This window comes from Lontra canadensis, unplaced genomic scaffold, assembly GCF_010015895.1.
Source record: "Lontra canadensis isolate GAN:19392208 unplaced genomic scaffold, GSC_riverotter_1.0 scaffold104, whole genome shotgun sequence".
NCBI lineage: Eukaryota > Metazoa > Chordata > Mammalia > Carnivora > Mustelidae > Lontra > Lontra canadensis.
In genome coordinates, this window is record NW_022631098.1 from 555,779 (window position 1) to 572,818 (window position 17,040).

Consider the following 17,040-nt stretch of genomic DNA (forward strand, 5'->3'; position numbering starts at 1 on the left):
TTTCATATCAGGTGCCAGAGTTTGATGAGAGGGTCCTAATATCCAACTTCAAAATAATTTCATAAAAGCAAGTTATTAAAAAATTTTAGACTACAGAGAATTTTGTTTGAAGGTTTCAAAACAGGAACTTCTAAATTTTTATTTTATTTTATTTAATTAATTTATTTTTTTGAGACTTTATTTATTTATTTGACAGATCACAAGTAGGCAGAGAGGCAGGCAGAGAGAGAGGAGGAGGAAGCACGCTCCTCGCCAAGCAGAGAGCCTGATGCAGGACTCGATCCCAGGACCCCGAGATCATGACCTGAGCTGAAAGCAGAGGCTTAACACACTGAGCCACCCAGGCACCCCAAATTTTTATTTATTTTTTAAAAAGATTTTATTTATTTGACAGAGACACAGTGAGAGAGGGAACACAAGCAGGGGGAGTGGGAGAAGGAGAAGCAGACTCCCCACTGAGCAGGGAGGCCAATGCAGGGCTTGATTCCAGGACCGTGGGATCATGACCTGAGCTGAAGACACATACTTAACAACTGAGCCACCCAGGTGCCCCAAAACATGAACTTTATAAAAATTTAAATTCAATTTAATAATAATACAGTGTATTATTAGTTTCAGGGGTAGAATTTAGTGATTCATCAGTTGCATACAACACCCAGTGCTCATTACATCACATGCCCTCCTTAATGCCCATCACCCAGTTACCCCATCCCCCCATAAACCGCCCCCCCTAGCAATCCTCAGTTAGTTGCCTTGAGGTAAGAGTCTCTCTTTTTTTTTTTTAAATTTTTTATTTATTATTATTTTTTTATAAACATATAATGTATTTTTATCCCCAGGGGTACAGGTCTGTGAATTGCCAGGTTTACACACTTCACAGCACTCACCATAGCACATACCCTCCCCAATGTCCATAACCCCACCCCACTCTCCCGACCCCTCTCCCCCCAGCAACCCTCAGTTTGTTTTGTGAGATTAAGAGTCACTTATGGTTTGTCTCCCTCCCGATCCCATCTTGTTTCATTTATTCTTCTCCTACCCCCAAAACCCCCCATGTTTCATCTCCACTTTCTCATATCAGGGAGATCATGTGATAGTTGTCTTTCTCCGAATTGACTTATTTCACTAAGCATGATACCCTCTAGTTCCATCCGCGTTGTCGCAAATGGCAAGATTTCATTTCTTTCGATGGCTGCATAGTATTTCATTGTATATATATATACCACATCTTCTTTATCCATTCATCTGTTGATGGACATCTAGGTTCTTTCCATAGTTTGGCTATTGTAGATATTGCTGCTATAAAAATTCGGGTGCATGTGCCCCTTCGGATCACTACGTTTGGATCTTTAGGGTAAATACCCAATAGTGCAATTGCTGGGTCCTAGGGTAGTTCTATTTTCAACTTTTTAAGGAACCTCCATGCTGTTTTCCAGAGTGGCTGCACCAGCTTGCATTCCCACCAACAGTGTAGGAGGGTTCCCCTTTCTCCGCATCCTTGCCAGCATCTGTCATTTCCTGACTTGTTAATTTTAACCATTTTGACTGGTGTGAGGTGATATCTCATTGTGGTTTTGATTTGTATTTCCCTGATGCCCAGTGATGTGGAGAACTTTTTCATGTGTCTGTTGGCCATCTGGAACTCTTCTTTGCTGAAATGTCTGTTCATGTCTTCTGCCCATTTCTTGATTGGATTATTTGTTCTTTGGGTGTTGAGTTTGCTAAGCTCTTTATAGATTTTGGACACTAGCCCTTTATCTGATATGTCGTTTGCAAATATCTTCTCCTATTCTGTCAGTTGTCTTTTGGTTTTGTTAACTGTTTCCTTTGCTGTGCAAAAGCTTTTGATCTTGATGAAATCCTAATAGTTCATTTTTGCCCTTGCCTCCCTTGCCTTTGGAGATGTCTTTAGGAAGAAGTTGCTGCGGCTGAGGTCGAAGAGCTTGCTGCCTGTGTTCTCCTCAAGGATTTTGATGGATTTCTTTCTAACATTAAGGTCCTTCATCCATTTTGAGTCTATTATCGTGTGTGGTGTAAGGAAATGGTCCAATTTCATTTTTTCTGCATGTGGCCGTCCAATTTTCCCAACACCATTTATTGAAGAGGCTGTCTTTTTTCCATTGGACATTCTTTCCTGCTTTGTCAAAGATTAGTTGACCATAGAGTTGAGGGTCTATTTCTGGGCTCTCTATTCTGTTCCATTGATCTATGTGTCTGTTTTTGTGCCAGTACCATGCTGTCTTGATGATGACAGCTTTGTAATAGAGCTTGAAGTCCGGAATTGTGATGCCACCAACTTTGGCTTTCTTTTTTAGTATTCCTTTGGCGATTCGAGGTCTTTTCTGGTTCCATATAAATTTTAGGATTATTTGTTCCATTTCCTTGAAAAAAATGGGTTGGATTTTGATAGGGATTGCATTAAATGTGTAGATTGCTTTAGGTAGCATAGACATTTTCACAATATTTATTCTTCCAATCCAGGAGCATGGAACCTTTTTCCATTTCTTTGTGTCTTCCTCAATTTCTTTAATGAGTATTTTATAGTTTTCTGAGTATAGATTCTTAGCCTCTTTGTTAGGTTTATTCCTAGGTATCTTATGGTTTTGGGTGCAATTGTAAATGGGATCAAGTCCTTAATTTCTCTTTTTTCTGTCTTGTTGTTGGTGTAGAGAAATGCAACTGATTTCTGTGCATTGATTTTTATATCCTGACACTTTACTAAATTCCTGTACAAGTTCTAGCAGTTTTGGAGTGGAGTCTTTTGGGTTTTCCACATATAGTATCATATCATCTGCAAAGAGTGATAGTTTGACTTCTTCTTTGTGTATTTGGATGCCTTTAATTTCCTTTTGTTGTCTGATTGCTGAGGCTAGGACTTCTAGTACTATGTTGAATAGCAGTGGTGATAATGGACATCCCTGCGGTGTTCCTGACCTTAGAGGAAAAGCTCTCAGTTTTTCTCCATTGGGAATGATATTTGCGGTGGGTTTTTCATAGATGGCTTTGATAATATTGAGGTATGTACGCTCTATGCCTACATTGTGAAGAGTTTTGATCAAGAAAGGATGCTGTACTTTGTCAGATGCTTTTTTCAGCATCTATTGAGATTATCATATGGTTCTTGTTCTTTCTTTTATTAATGTATTGTACAACATTGATTGATTCGTGGATGTTGAACCAACCTTGCAGCCAAGGAATAAATCCCACTTGGTTGTGGTGAATAATCCTTTTAATGTACTGTTGGATCCTATTGGCTTGTATTTTGGTGAGCATTTTCACATCTGTGTTCATCAAGGATATTGGTCTGTAATCCTCCTTTTTGATGGGGTCTTTGTCTGGTTTTGAGTTCAAGATAATGCTGGCCTCATAAAATGAATTTTGAAGTTTTCCTTCCAGTTCTGTTTTTTGGAACAGTTTCAGGAGAATAAGAATTAGTTCTTCTTTAAATATTTGGTAGAATTCCCCCGGGAAGCCGTCTCGCCCTGGGCTTTTGTATGTTTGGAGATTTTTGATGACTCAATCTCCTTACTGGTTATGGGTCTATGCAGGTTTTCTGTTTCTTTCTGGTTCAGTTGTGGTAGTTTATATGTCTCTAGGAATGCATCCATTTCTTCCAGATTGTCAAATTTGTTGGCATAGAGTTGCTCATAGTATGTTTTTATAATTGTTTGTATTTCTTTGGTGTTAATTGTGATCTCTTCTCTTTCATTCATGATTTTATTTATTTGGGTCTTTCTCTTTTCTTTTTGATAAGTCTGGTGAGGGGTTTATCAATCTTATTAATTCTTTCAAAGAACCAGCTCCTAGTTTCGTTGATTTGTTCTATTGTTTTTTTGGTTTCTATTTCATTGATTTCTGCTCTGATCTTTATGATTTCTCTTCTCCTGCTGGGTTTAGGGTTTCTTTCTTGTTCTTTCTCCAGCTCCTTTAGGTGTAGGGTTAGGTTGTGTTTTTGAGACCTTTCTTGTTTCTTGAGAAAGGATTGTACTGCTATATATTTCCCCCTCAGGACTGCTTTGCTGTGTCCCACAGATTTTGAACCGTTGTATTTTCATTATCATTTGTTTCCATGAATTTTTTCAATTCTTCTTTAATTTCCTGGCTGACCCATTCATTCTTTAGAAGGATGCTGTTTAGTCTCCAGGTATTTGGGTTCTTTCCAAATTTCCTCTTGTGATTGAGTTCTAGCTTCAGAGCATTGTGGTCTGAAAATATGCAGGGAATGATCCCAATCTTTTGATACCAGTTGAGACCTGATTTAGGACCCAGGATGTGATCTATTCTGGAGAATGTTCCATGTGCACTAGAGAAGAATGTGTATTCTGTTGCTTTGGGATGAAATGTTCTGAATATATCTATGATGTCCATCTGGTCGAGTGTGTCATTTAAGGCCTTTATTTCCTTGTTGATCTTTTGCTTGGATGATCTGTCCATTTCAGTGAGGGGAGTGTTAAAGTCCCCTACTATTATTGTATTATTGTTGATGTGTTTCTTTGATTTTGTTGTTAATTGGTTTATATAGTTGGCTGCTCCCACGTTGGGGGCGTAGATATTTAAAATTGTTAGATCTTCTTGTTGGACAGACCCTTTGAGTAAGATATAATGTCCTGCCTCATCTCCTATTATAGTCTTTGGCTTAAAATCTAATTGATCTGATATAAGGATTGCCACCCCAGCTTTCTTCTGATGTCCATTAGCATGGCAAATTGTTTTCCACCCCTTCATTTTAAATCTGGAGGTGTCTTTGGGTCTAAAATGAGTTTCTTGTAGGCAACATATTGATGGGTTTTGTTTTTTAATCCATTCTGATACCCTGTGTCTTTTGATTGGGACATTTAGCCCACTAACATTCAGGGTAACTATTGAGAGATACGCATTTAGAGCCATTGTATTGCCTGTAAGGTGACTGTTATTGTATATTGTCTCTGTTCCTTTCTGATCTACTACTTTTAGGGTCTCTCTTTGCTTAGAGGACCCCTTTCAATATTTCCTGTAGAGCTGGTTTGGTGTTTGCAAATTCTTTCAGTTTTTGTTTGTCCTGAAAGCTTTTTATCTCTCCTTCTATTTTCAATGATAGCCTAGTTGGGTATAGTATTCTTGGCTGCATGTTTTTCTTGTTTAGTGCTCTGAATATATCATGCCAGTTCTTTCTGGCCTGCCAGGTCTCTGTGGATAAGTCTGCTGCCAATCTAATATTTTTACCATTGTATGTTACAGACTTCTTGTCCCGGGCTGCTTTCAGGATTTTCTCTTTGTCACTAAGACTTGTAAATTTTACTATTAGGTGACGGGATGTGGACCTATTCTTGTTGATTTTGAGGGAGGTTTCTCTGCACCTCCTGGATTTTGATGCTTGTTCCCTTTGCCATATTAGGGAAATTCTCTCCAATAATTCTCTCCAATATACCTTCTGCTCCCCTCTCTCTTTCTTCTTCTTCTGGAATCCCAATCATTCTAATGTTGTTTCGTCTTATGGTGTCACTTATCTCTTGAATTCTCCCCTCATGGTCCAGTAGCTGTTTGTCCCTCTTTTGCTCAGCTTCTTTATTCTCTGTCATTTGGTCTTCTATGTCGCTAATTCTTTCTTCTGCCTCATTTATCCTAGCAGTAAGAGCCTCCATTTTTTATTGCACCTCAGTAATAGCTTTTTTTAATTTCAACTTGGTTAGATTTTAATTCTTTTATTTCTCCAGAAAGTGCTTTTATCTCTCCAGAGAGGGTTTCTCTAATATCTTCCATGCCTTTTTCGAGCCCGGCTAGAACCTTGAGAATCGTCATTCTGAACTCTAGATCTGACATATTACCAATGTCTGTATTGATTAGGTCCCTAGCCTTTGGTACTGCCTCTTATTCTTTTTTTTTTTTTGTGGTGAGTTTTTCCCCCTTGTCATTTTGTCGAGATAAGAGTATATGAAGGAGCAAATAAAATACTAAAAGGGTGGCAAAGACCCCAGGAAAATGAGCTTTAACCAAATCAGAAGAGACCTCAAATCGTGGGGGGAGAAAGGGGATAAAAAGAAGTTCAGAAAAAAAAAATTTAAAAAAGAAAACAAATAAAGAGAAAACTATATATATATATATATATATATATTATTAGATAAACTCGTTAAAAAACATTAAGAAAGAAAAGGGTAAAAGTTAAAAAAAAAATTAACAGAAGGAAAAAAAATAAAATAAAAATTTACCACAAGACTAAAGAATCATGGGGAGAAAGCCATGAGTTCCGTGCTTTGCTTTCTCCTCCTCTGGAATTCCACTGCTCTCCTTGGTAGGTGAATTTGGTCCTGGCTGGATTTCTTGTAGATCTTCTGGGGGAGGGGCCTGTTGTAGTGATTCTCAAGTGTCTTTGCCCCAGGTGGAGTTGCACCGCCCTTACCAGGGGCCAGGCTGAGTAATCCGCTTGTGTTCGCTTTAGGGAGCTTTTGTTCCCTGAGCACTACTCCGTAGAGTTCCGGAGGATGGGAATGAAGATGGCAGCCACCCAGTCTGTGGCCTGCAGGAGCCGAGAGCTGGGGGCCCCACTCCTCAGTGCGCCCTCAGAGAAAAGAGCCCAATCACTCCTGTCTCCCTGGCCTCCGGCTGTGCTGTGAGCTCCCCCAGCCTGCGACCAGTTAAAGGTAACCCCGAGCTGAGAGCTCACTCCTTGGCTCTGTCTCTGTAGCCGGCTTCCCTGTTCTAATACCTGTAAGCTCTGCGACACTCAGACACCCCTGATCCTTCCGTGACCCTGCGTGGACTTCACCCCGGTTTAGCCTCTGGAGCAATGTCCCTCCGTGGAGCAGACTTTTAAAAGTCCTGATTTTGTGCTCTGTTGCTCTGCTGCTTGCAGGGAGCCGGCCCCTCCCCCCGCGGTCTATCTTCCCGTTGCTTTGGATTCACTTCTCTGCTGGTCTTACCTTTCAGAAAGTGGTCGATTTTCTGTTTCTAGAATTGCTGTTCTTCTTGTCTTCAATCTCACATTCGATTTGTAGGTGTTTGCAATGGTTTGATAAGCTGTCTAGCTGATCTCCTGCTACCTGATGTTGTCTCAGCCTGCTACTTCTCCGCCATCTTGGCTTCCTTCCAGTTGAGAGTCTCTTACAGTTTGTGTCTCCCTCTCTGTTTTTGTTTTATTTTTCCTTCCCTTCTCCTATGTTCATCTGTTTTTGTCAAAATTTGAGCTTGAAATCATAATAAGTCATTACACAACACACGGAGAACATATTAATTGGATGAATTAAAAAGGCATTTTGGAAGTAAACAAGACTATTGAGGGGAGTAGGGGAAGAGAAATCACACCGATAGTGTCTTTTTCTTAATCAAACAACCCAGACAATAGGGTCAAAGCTATTCAAAATTCCTTAGCATTTTCTTGACCCTAAAATGTGGGCACAACTTAACAAGAGAATTTCTCATTGACCTTCCTGGAAATTGCTGTTTACCTTCTGAGTTGGTATTGTCCGGAGAAAGGTTGGATAATAAACCTTATGCTAACATACATAAATACTGCTTAGGACAGAGTTAGCCAAAGCTTGTCACTGATGCATGGCCAAACCTGTTAACTAAACATTTAGTTTTTCTCAGGAACCTCCTATAGAAAATAGTACACCAAACTATTAAATTCATTTTTTATCATCTTACATCTTTCAAAAAAGTTTTTGAGGTGTAATTGACATACAGCATTTTATTACTTTCTGGTGTACAACATAATGATTATTAGATATTTGTATATGTTGTGAAAAGATCACCACAATATATCTGGTTAATATCCGTCACCACACATCCTTACAAAATGCTTTTCTTGTGATGAGAAGTTTAAAATTCTACATTCTTAATAACTTTCAGATATGCAATACAGTATTAAGTATAGTCACCATGATGCATTTTACATCCCAGGACTGACCTGTTTTATAATAGGAAGTTGGTACCTTTTGATTTCCTTTATGCATTCCATGCTTCTCTTCTACCTTTGCTCTGGCAACCCCTGATCTCTCCTCTGTGAGCTTGTTTTGCTACACAGAGTAGTGGTTGTTCAGTGAAGACAGTTGAACGAATGAACTTCAGACTCCGTTAGGACACCATTTCTTTCTGGAATACCTCCCTGGACTTTCCTCTCGCCTCTCATGGGTTGACTGTCTCTCCTAAGTGCTCTCACAACACCTCCTCTCCACCCCTCCTGTGACATGGCACGTATCATCATTTATTGGAACTGTGATTTATGATGGCAAGCAGATGTATATTTTGTCCAAAACTGTATCACCTTAATAAATGTTTAATTAATGAATGAATATGCATTAATATATAAATATTAATAAATATATTAATATCTTTAAAACAGTGCATATTTCTGGAATCTCTGTGAAGGAATAGCTTCAAAGTTCTGTAGACATTGGTTTTGTTTTCAGCATGCCAGCCCTTACATCCTGGGGAATAATTTTTTATATGGCCTCTTAACTTGAGCCCTTCGATTTTGACCTGACCCAATGTTTACTTTAGGAGTCTGTTGAGAAATTATTTGAGCATCGGTTTTGAATGTCCTATAAATGATGTAATAAAAGAACTAACCAACCTGTAGAGAGATGCAGTGCACTCGCTTTATGCAATCTCCTATAATCTTACTATAGTAAGTAAGGGACTTATTATAAAACACATTATTTCATAGAGTATGGTAATTTCAAGATACCTTACAGTAAATGTACTACTAAATAATCTTTGTAAAAAGCAGATACTGTTCCATATCTTTTATGCAAATCTGGATTTTTGTAATAACAGAAAAATCATAGTAGTTCATTCCAATTCACTGTCCGGTCATACTAGTGACAATACATCCAACATTTTCTAGTCTGTGTTTCTTTTGTGTAAGTCTGCTGATTCACATATGTGTCTAGACTGTTAGTTCCTCAGAGTGCTAATTCACTCTCATTCTCAGTTCAAAAGCATCTTGTAAAGTTTTTACTGTATATCTGCTCATTTGAAATGATCCGTCTGTTCCTCAAACATTTGTTCTCTGCCAAATAGGTCTCTGTGGGGCATTGGGGAGCCAAAGACAAAACACGAAGCTTCTTTCTGAGGCATCTTTGTTCTATTTTATTATTATTTTTAAAAAATTATTTGACAGAGATAGACACAGCAAGGGAACACAAGCAGAGGGAGTGGGAGTGGCAGAAGCAGACTCCCTGAAGAGCAGGGAGCTGGATGTGGGGCTCGATCCCAGGACCCTGGGATCATGACCTGAGCCGAAGGCAGACGCTTAATGACTGAGCCCCCCAAAGGCCCAGCATCTTAGTATTAAAATGGAAGCAGATACCTGGATGTATAATTGTCAAATTCAGTGAGATTGGTGGTCTGATAGGCATGGATTTAGGGTGGGGCACCAGTGACAGAAGGTTCAGCCATCTGGTGGTAATGGTGAACTGAGGGGAGGTGGTCAGGGGGAGTGTCTAAGAAGAGAAAGGAGAGAATAGGATATCTCTTCGAGAAGGAGACTGGGGATAGATGATGGTCAAAGAGAATATGGGCAAAGACATGAAGCCATGCAGTGAAATGGTATATTCGTAGAAGTCACACGCTCCTGGGTGTTTGTGAAGAAAAGGAAAGTGATGGGATTGGACAGATAACTAGAAGTCAGATCACAAAGTTCCAGAGAACTTTGCTACAGCTTTTGACCTTAAAGGAATTATAAAGTTGGTTTTTTTTTAAATTTTTGTTTATTTATTTGGCAGACAGAGATCACAAGTAGTCAGAGAGGCAGGCAGAGAGAGAGAGGAGGAAGCAGGCTCTCTGCTCGGCAGTGGGGCTTGATCCCAGGACCGTGAGATCATGACCCAACCCTAAGGCAGAGGCTTTAACCCACTGAGCCACCCAGGTGCCCCAGGAATTGTAAAGTTTTATGTATGGAGGTAACATGAGAGGATAAGCCATGGCTTTGGTATGGAGGATGAATGGGAGGAAAGAAACAGTGAAACCAGGCATATCTCTTAAGAAGTGGTCGCACAATCTGGGCAGTCGTGAGGGCCTGATGTGGAACACTTTGGGGTAAGTAGAATTGGAAGAGCTTACTGATCAATATGGTAAAAAGGAGAGCGAGGAATCCAGGATTGCTTCAGGCTACCTTGCTTAGGTGAGTGGAGTTAAATGGTGGTGCCAGTTCCCCGTGTAGGGATCATAAAAAGGAAAGCAGATGTAGTTAGTTCTCCTTCTCTGGAGGTGCAGTGTCTTGGGATAATAGGTACCAGACAAGAGGATACTAGTTCTGAATATCAGGAACGACACCCGAGGTGGGGAAGTGTGTAGATGGGCAGGTTACCAGGGTGGAAGGAACAGTTAACTGTCTGCACTTGGGTGAGATTGTGCACAGGGGGGTGGGATTATTAAAATGAAAACTTAGAGGACGGAACCTTGGCTACCACCGCTGTTTATAGAGAAAGGTAAAGAACAGAAGCTAACAGCACAGATTGAAAAAGGATTAAACAAATGTGGGAGGAGAACCCAGGTGTCAGGACACAATGCTCTCAAAGAGAAGGTAGAGTTTCAAAGAGGAAATGTTCATTTGTGTGAAGATGTTAACTAGAATAAGAATGAAAGAGTCCATGTTACCGACAAAATATAAATGAGGAAAATGAATTACTATCCTAATCAAGAGGAGTTCAGTGGTGTACTGGGTTAACAAGTAGGACATGAGAAGGTGGAGGCTGTGAGTCAACTGTTTTTCCAAGTAGCCTGGCTGTATGGGAGGAAGGGATCCAGGTAGACACGCAAGTATCTGTCTCAGAGGAGACAAAATGTAGCTCTGTGTGTGTGTGTGTGTGTGTGTGTGTTTATAATTTAGGAGAAGGTTTAATTGGTTTATGTGGAGAAGTTTGTGGAGAACCTCACATACCCAACAGTGCGGGGGTGGGGGGTTAGAATAGGAGGAAAGAGAAACATATATTGATAGAGTAAGTCTAATGGTGAGCTAAAAAGAGGGGGATCAAGGATACAGGTGAAGAAATTAGCTTTAGAAAAGGGGACATTTCTTCAGAGAACATATTGGGGGGACATTTCTTCAGACATTCCACAGAGAGGATATTGGTTTAGAACTAATACAGATAAATAATGGTTTAACATCGTTTGATTTCCAGTAACTTGAAATGCCCTGAATTTCACTGCTATCTTTTGGAGAAAGTTTAGAGGAAGTTAGATACAGGCTCACTTTTTAACTTTTCTTTTCCAAGATACAGTCAGGTTGATTAATTTCTTGCACAGCAGCAAGTCATGTGCTCTTCCTTTGACAACTTCCACTTGTTTTCTCATTATTATACAATCTGAAGAGGTGGGTTGTGTCTTTGTTGATGTCACTCAGCAAAGATTAAAGTTCGGTGCAAACCTCTTTGAGCTCTGCTGGGTAATGCCCTTAAAACTCAGGCTTGTGACTTGAATTTACTTTTCAGATTTCCAGAAGAATGACTCTTAGCTTGCAAATCCATACCCTGGATTCCTTCTCCAGTTTTCTAAGGACAGAGTTTGGAGATGTGTCCAGGGGATGCTTAATAGCCCCTATTTTTTTTTTTCATCAGCTTTAATTATCCATCTGTTTTTTCAGCCAATTTAGTACACTGAAAAATTTGAACAGATGGGCTATAGCAATTGGAAACGGCGGTAAGCATTGGGGAGTTCAGGCAAAGAAAAGTCTGAACCCAGAGAGCACATGACACGTAGGATTTCACCTAATTCCCATGGTATCTCAGAGTTAGGCATGATGATTATTGCCAAGGCCAGGCACCCACTGATGGCATCAAGTCGACGCAGGTACAAGTTGAGGATTGGCAGGGCGGGCACATGGTGGTTCCTGTGCAGGGAATGATGCTTGTTGGAGGGTATATTGATGCTGGATGGGGACATAATAATGTATATTATAGGAGTGTAGGAGAAATAAAGGTGTAATAGAGTCTTACTTTTTGATTTGGCATATAAAACATGGTGCTTTGGACTCAGTCGCTGAAAAATGAGGCATGGGTTTTCACTTCCTCACCTAGACCGTGGAACAGCAAGGTCCCATGTTCTGGATTTCTGAATTCTCTTGTCCTGGAGGAACACTGAGTCTTTCTGTTTCAGAGCTGAAAATTGCCAGATAGAGCCAGACTACAAAACATGGCTTTGCCACGGAGTCTTTATGGACAAGGTCTAGGCGGGGGAATCTAGTGACCACAGCAGCCAACCAGGTAACATAAATGAATGAAGAGAGAGGAAAGTAACACAGCAGAGAGTAGTGAGGACTGTGGAAAAGTGGAGGGTGTGTGCCGTAGATGGAAATGCTGCTCAGTTACTGCTCACTCTTAACGTGCAGGGATGTGAGCCCAACTGGGCAGCTCTTTCTGATTGACTGACAGAAATCACAAGTCATGAATTCTAAAGCAAAAATCTAATTGTTAATGCGTGTTCAAAGGTTATAAACTACTTTGTGGATGAAACAGGTGCATCTGTTTGACTGATTCTGTCTGGTCTGTCCCATTCAACGTGGATCGTTTGAGGCAGGAGGGAGGTGGTTCTAATACTGGCAAAGGGGAGAGATAGGGAATATGAGAGGGTGGAGAGGTCATAAGCTCCTTAAAACTCAGAGGACCAAAGAGGGTTAGCCTCTGCAAGTGGCTAACCCGAGTCCTACTCACCTCTAAGGGCACTTTTAGAGGTGTCGGTACCGGGAAATCTCCGCAGACTCCCCAAAGCAGAGATCGGTGTAGCAAGAGCAGAGCTAGTACAAGAAAGCAGTCAACCACCTTAACCTCACTCTGTGGACCTGCATAAGACACAATGAAGTGTGATGCCCTGAACAGAAAACCAGGGTTTTCCCTGGTTTCTCCTGAAGTATGGAAGCTACCAGATTCAGAAAAAAACCTACGGGAATAGAGGTGGCCATGAAGAGGACCGACCCGAGTTTCTTGATAGCCTTGGCCAGTGGTGGGGCTTGAAGAGGATATTCTGTGATTAAGGACAATAAAAAAATGCGGGTTGGCTTGCACTCCAAACTTCGAGGTCAACACTACGAAGACATCTCCTGGGTGGGCCATCCCTAGGGACTCACTGTGAGCTCTGTGGAGAAAGGGATGGTGGCGGAAGCTGGAGGAGTGAGTTTTTGTTGGAATCCATGAGACAGGAAGCCACACTGGGCTGTCCAGAGTGGTAACAGTTGGGTGGAAAAACAGTCTTCCCAATGTCCCTTTGAGATGCCCCGAGGCACGGATGCCTTGATGCCTCAGTGAAGGATTTTGTCGCTTATGCTTGAGACTCTGGGCTCTCTGGCAGCTGGAGAGGCTGCAGTTTTTAAAATGGTAGGAGGGACAACCTTGGGAATGGACGTGCGGGTTTCAGCAGCAGTGCAGTGGCAGGGAGGCCTCAGCATAGAGGGGAGGGCAGGATAATATCTTGTGCACCATAGCTAGCAGATGTGGTCTGGGTCCTGTTGGAGACCCAGCCAAGGACTTGCATAAATAACTGGATGAGACTTGAGTGAGGTCTTCTAAGGAAACGGAGGCAGAATTAGTGACTTATTAGTCATTAGTCAATGCAGAGCAATTGTACCTATAGCTGAAGAATTTATAGAACTTTATAGCTGAAGAAACACACTCACTATGGTCCCCAGTGTTTTGTGATGAAACTCAAATTTAAATTCTGGGCTCTTCGAGTTCACCATCTACTTCGTTACACCTTCCCTGCCTTTTGCTTACGTTTATCAATTTATTATTTTTTTTATCTCAAAATATTTCTTAGGAAATGTCTTAAAAGTAGAAGTGTGATCATAAATACTTGGAGAACACTTAAAAACCTGCTGGCTCTACCTATTGTAGTGTGTGTTGGTACATTTTGAATATTGTAAACAAAATGGTTAATTGTATTACAATATAACGAAGAAACTAAGTAAATGGGGTGTCAGAAGCTAGAGGCCCTGCTTCCAGAGAAATAATTACAATAAACACGAAATGCCACATTAGCATAAAAAAAATAGAAAGCAGGAGATAGAGATTCTTAAGCACTTCCAAAGGTGAGTGGTTGTGATCTGTATGCAAATCCAGATTCGCCCCTCCCAAGGGAAGGGAAACACCACAACTCCTGTCTCCAGGCTGCCCAGCTGTGGCTTGGGTGTTGACACTCAGGTAGAAAATTCCTTCTCTTCAAATAAAAAACGGCTCCCTATTCTCTTAGGGTTAGTCAGTCTTTACCTCTTCCCAGAATCAGTACTCTCCAGCCTCAGTAGCCCTGTCGCCTGGCAGTTCCCGTGAACTCTCTGTCGCGAATGTTCCAGTGGCCGGCTACGTTCTTCTTCTCCCCCAACTTCCGAGACACGGCTCGGGATTCAGTGAGGAGTGGCCCCCAGATCGCCGTCCTCGGTCGCCTGTTATTCACATGACGAAGGCAGGGAAGCTTGTCCGGAACTGCCTTAGTACTTACCTTGTGCCCTGCAGGCACTTGGCCCACAACTGAACAACAGTGGGTTCTCTCATTTCAGGGCTCCGTCCCTGAGATCGGTTACCATCAAGCAGTGTCCTGGTGGAGGAGGGTATTTAGAGGAAAGCAGATAACGACTGTCTGTTGGAAAGTTACACAAGGAGAAGTAGCTTCTCATGTTGCAGTGTCACCAAGGTGATACTGAATCCATTCCACTTTTTTAACCGACAAACCACATGCAGTCTCCTATTGCATATGGCGAGAGGGGAAGCGGCCTCCCTCCCTCGGCTGCTGCTCACTGAGGCCTGCTGCTCCTCTGATGGGCCGGTCACCCGACATTGTGTCTCCCATGAAGACCTGTAATAATACAGATGCCTAAATAATTAAGCTGCCTTCCTCTGCACTGAATGTAGGTCATCAGTACGGTATGTTCTGCAAAAGCACAAACCGTAGAGAGTGGGAACAGAATCTCAATTGGGAGACTTCTCTTCCTCAGACGTCAGTCTCCTCAGCCGCTAAAACACGATGACAGGTGCATAGTCGGCCTTCCGCACGTTCGGGATGAACACGTGCGCGTATTGTGGATAAAGGAGTAATTCAGTTACAATTGCTTGGCTGAATGCCAGGGCTGGCTGTGGGGCAGACTTGGATCAAGATCCTGCCTCTGGCGTTCACAGCTGTACCACGACGAGCAGGTCCGTCACCCTTTGCGCGGGACCCAGCCCGGGATGAGCGAGTGCTCACTGGGTCGGTGCTCTCATTGGTGGAAGGGCTGATGTGTAACGCAGCCCGTCTTCTTTTCCCCCCATCATATTTGTCATCTGGCACTTGTGTAATATGTTTCTCTACAGGTCTAGCAATCCATATTCCACGCGTCCGTCTTAAGTGACAGAGAGGATATAATTTATGCTATAAACATTGTTCCCTCCAGCACAAAAGTGAAACATTCTAGAAACCACGGTAAAAGTGGGAGATCTAAGGCACTGATGGTCTGCGGTCATATGCTGGCTCTCTGGATTTAGTAGATAATTCTTCATGAAGCGCATTATAGGTGGGAGCTGTCGGCCACCTCTACGGCTCAGGTATTTACGGAGCCGAGCCTCTGCACACTCCCCCATAAATACGCAATGTCCTTTATAGGTGTTGTTGAGCATAGTGTCATTCACATGAACTCATTTGTCATTTTAAGCCATTTTAAAGAAAAGAATAAGGATTCTACCTTGTATAGGTTTACTCATTTCTTAGCACGGGGGACTTTTGAAACCAAATGGAAGTGCTGGTACACAGGGATGGACACACATGTGACCCATTTCTGTCCTTCTCCTTTGTCCCATGATGTTTTCAGTTCTTACTGAAGCCTTGTGACTCTTAAAAGACATTCGTTCTGGGGCTCCTGGGTAGCTCAGTGGGTTAAAGCCTCTGCCTTCAGCTTAGGTCATGAGCCCGGGGTCCTGGGATCGAGTCCCACATGGGGCTCTCTGCTCAACAGGGAGCCTGCTCCCCCCCACCGCCTGCCTCTCTGCCTACTTGTGACCTCTGTCTGTCAAATAAATAAATTAAATTAAATTAAAAAAAGACATTCGTTCTACATATTATTACAGAGCTGCTCCACTAGACACGGATATCTGGAGATGTCCGGAAACGGGCTCTGTTGCACATGTTTCCCATGTATCTGAAACAAAGCCCTTTGGGGGCCAGTTTATAGGAGGAGAAAATCAGCTAAGGTGCACAGGGATGCTCTGTATCCCACACCATCAGCAATCCTCCCGCGTTCGGAGCACAATACCTGGTAGGGACAGGTGTGGCATTTTTTTTTTTTTCCTATTATAAAGCCAAGAATCCAAAACAATCCAGATGCTGGGACTATAAATTACTGTCTGTGCCTTCTGTGTTTTTTGATTTTGTTTATCCTGACTGCTCGCTTCATGTGAGGCTACAATTCTTCCCCTTTGGCTCTTGGCAGGCCATTTACCTCCCCTCCGCACTGCCTTCCCTTTCCTGATTGATAGCTCTGGGTGCCTCTTGCTCCCCTTCCCTCCCCCACTTACCTCTTCTGCAAACTGTTGGGCTCCTGCTGTGGGCGTGGGCTGGCGTGGTTCCAAGCGCCCCGCCCCTCCTCCTGCCACACGCGGTCCTGAAATGGAGCACACAGAGTGTGCACAGACCACGTCCTACGTGCTGAGTGATTCTAGAGGCAGCCCAGTGGGGTAGCAGACCTCCAACAGATGACAAAAATACTACAAATTAGTGGATTACGGAAGTGCATATCGAGTGATAAGGCAGCACATGGGAGACAACGTCTCTGTATAATATGTCAAATAGGAACTGAAATGTTGAAAGAGCTGAGAAGTTTTCCTTCGATTAACAGGCCACCTTGAGCGGATAGGTGTTAGGGTCGCTCTTCTGTGCGCTTCAACTATTTTGCTTTGCTCATCTCCCGGGTTGCGCAGTTTCCTGGGTTCTGTGGGGTTGGACAGTTGTGATGTTACACCGTTGGCTTGCGATAGCGTTGCAGTTTCATCCTTTTTCTTTGCCATTGCCCACCAGCAATAGTGAGCCCCATTGGCCGGTAAGCTTGTCTCTGGGGATGATGTGGTTTGAAGTTAGAACGTCATGCGCCTGGTGTCTTCTGTCACTCTG